At 42.8% G+C, this 2,670-nt stretch overlaps 1 non-coding gene across 1 annotated transcript; it reads left to right on the top strand.

Moving 5' to 3' along the window:
- The first annotated feature begins 866 nt into the window (after positions 1-866).
- TRNAS-GCU lies at positions 867-948 on the top strand. Its single transcript has one exon. It is a non-coding gene; the product is annotated as a tRNA-Ser (tRNA).
- Positions 949-2,670: the final 1,722 nt, after the last annotated feature.

Genomic DNA, 2,670 nt, shown 5'->3' with positions numbered 1-2,670 from the left:
AACCAAGGTTTGAACAGTTACAAAAGCATGAGAGTTTATTTGGATTTTTATGCAAATTCAAAAATCTTCCCAAGGACACCATACGAAAAGCTGCTGCAGATCTGGAACTTGCATTGACAGATGTGAAACTAGTGCAGGAAAACGAACAAGTTTCAACTGTAAAATCAGTTGACATAAATGGCTACATGCTTTGTGAAGAACTGGAAGCATTAAAGCCAATTATTTCATCTGATTGTAGAAACCCCCTAAAAATCCTTCAATTTCTTGCATATAATAACCGATCAACAGGATTCCCAAATTTATTTATAGCAATTCGAATCTTCCTGACTATTCCAGTAACTGTAGCCTCAGGAGAGAGGAGTTTCTCGAAGCTAAATCTAATTAAAACATATCTGCGATCAACAATGCAGGAAGACCGATTAAACAATTTGGCAATCATGTCAATTGAATGCGAAGTAATGAAGAGCTTAGAGTTAGGCAATTTACTGAAAGATTTTGTCAGACAAAAAGCGAGGAAGATAAAGTTTTAAAAACATAGGTGAGGTGTACGATAAATATTGATATTTATAATATATGATGTAATGTATGTAATATATAATTTTGTTATTATGTATATAGTCATGGAAAGTAAATAATACATGGAAGAAATGAAAGGGGTTTTTTTTTGTGTTGTTTTTTTTTTTTTTTTAGTCATCCCTGCCGGGGCCCCGTCAAAACTGTTCGAATTGGGCCCCGCACTTCCTAAAGCCGGCCCTGGAGGGGGGAGCTCATTCAGCCTCTGCTTCCGCTTAGTGTTTAGAAACTCCTTTTTGTCCCTATCTCTGCTGGCCTTAGATTTCGCCTCCTGTCTTTTTCTTGACAGCTCAGATGAGGTGGCCGAGTGGTTAAGGTGATGGACTGCTAATCCATTGTGCTCTGCACGCATGGGTTCAAATCCCATCCTCATCGGATGCATTTAGTCATTACGCCTCCTTTGTAGACAACCATGTCCCCCTTTGGTACAATGTTGCTTCTTGCAAACTAAAACCTTCTCAGAAACTCAGAACTCTCTTGCTTTAAATAAAATGTCTAAATTCCAGATTTCTTAAAAAAAGTAAAATTTTCTAGTCCTGTATTTCTTAATTTTTATCTCAAAAGGGAACATCCTCGTCATCTCCTCCAAACACCCTGGGACCTGCCCAAATTATTAAAATACCCTCAACCTGAGCAAGGCCAGAGCAGTGAACCAGAGCTAGTGTCTAGGCCAAGCTGTTCTGAAGGAGGCAACTCAAACATTTTCTCCCTGCTTCCCTTGGCAAGGTCTGACTGAGAAAACAAAATTCCCCAAACTGAAAAACCAATACTAATCTGTTTGGGGAGAGTTTGAAAGTATTATTGTTGTTATTCTCTTCTGATTTCTGAATCAGTTCAGTTCAGTCTTTGTCCTCCAGGTGTGTTTCCAGCTAAAACCACATTGAGGGTACTGGACCACTGACCTATCAGCTCTTACCACCCAAACTTTCAGTAACTCTATTATCAGTGCCTGCGAGTGTAATTTAAACCATAGGTCCATCTAACTCTGAATCTTGTCTTCTGACAGTAGCCAATACCAGGTGCCCCAAAAGCCACTCACCAAGGTACCACTGGGAGTGGAACCCAGGAACTCTTGTTTACAAAGCAGGTGCTTTAACCAGCCAAACCGTGGTACCTGTTGCTATTTAAAGCAGTGTGTTTGCCCACACCTGACTCTCTGCCAGTCCCCACTGGGCCCTGACAAGTGTTGCTTGTGTTTGACTTCTGTAAAGCAGAGGAGCAGGTGAAGTTTTGCTCCCAAGGTGTGGGTGTGATTCTTTGGACACGTCTACACTATGAAATTAGGTTGGTGTAATTACATTACTTAGGCTGGCAATGCAGTTCTATCAACCTAATCCCGGTGTAGATAGTGGCTCAGCTATCAGAACTTTCTGGAGCTATGAAAGGGGAGGGGCCCAGCCTCTGTAGCAGGAATGCAGGGCAGGTGAGTTCATGGCAGGCATGGTGAGATACTGGTGGAGGCCAGTTATGGTGATATAATGATTAGCAGCATTTACACTGACAATTTGTCACTTTAAGTTTGCTGCACAAAGCTCTAGGCCTCTCGTCGAGGTGGTTTTATTTTGTCACCAAAACAGGGCCATGTTGTCGCCAGACGTGGTATTGCAGTGTGTGCACCAGCCACAAGCTGCTGACCGAGGGACCGTTGTGTATTTTTCACACACCTGAGCAATATAATGATACTGAAATAACTTTGTAGTGCAGACCCGGCCAAAGATTCACACACACACACAGCTTGCAAGGAAAATGTCACCTGATCCTCTGCTTTGCAGAATCCAAACACAAGCAAAGCTTTGCAGGCCACAGTGGGGATGGCAGGGAATCAGGTGTGGGCAGACAGTGTGTTTTAGCCATAGGCAGGCACCATAGCTTAGCTGGTTAAAGCGCCTGTCCTGTAAACAAGAGATCCTGGGTTCACCTCCTAGTGGTGCCTTGTTGATTAACTTTTGGGGCACCTGGTATTGGCTACTGTTGGAGGACAAAACACAGAGCTAGATGGGCCTTTGGTCCAGCCCAGGCTGGCTGTTTAAATTACACTGATAACAGAATTACTGAAAGTTTGGGAGTTAAGAGCTGATAGGTCAGTGGTCCAGCCTG

The sequence above is a fragment of the Mauremys mutica genome, unplaced genomic scaffold, assembly GCF_020497125.1.
Source record: "Mauremys mutica isolate MM-2020 ecotype Southern unplaced genomic scaffold, ASM2049712v1 001188F_np12_obj, whole genome shotgun sequence".
Taxonomy (NCBI): domain Eukaryota; kingdom Metazoa; phylum Chordata; order Testudines; family Geoemydidae; genus Mauremys; species Mauremys mutica.
The sequence above is the reverse complement of the archived record's forward strand: the minus strand, read 5'-3'. Positions and strand labels throughout refer to the sequence as shown.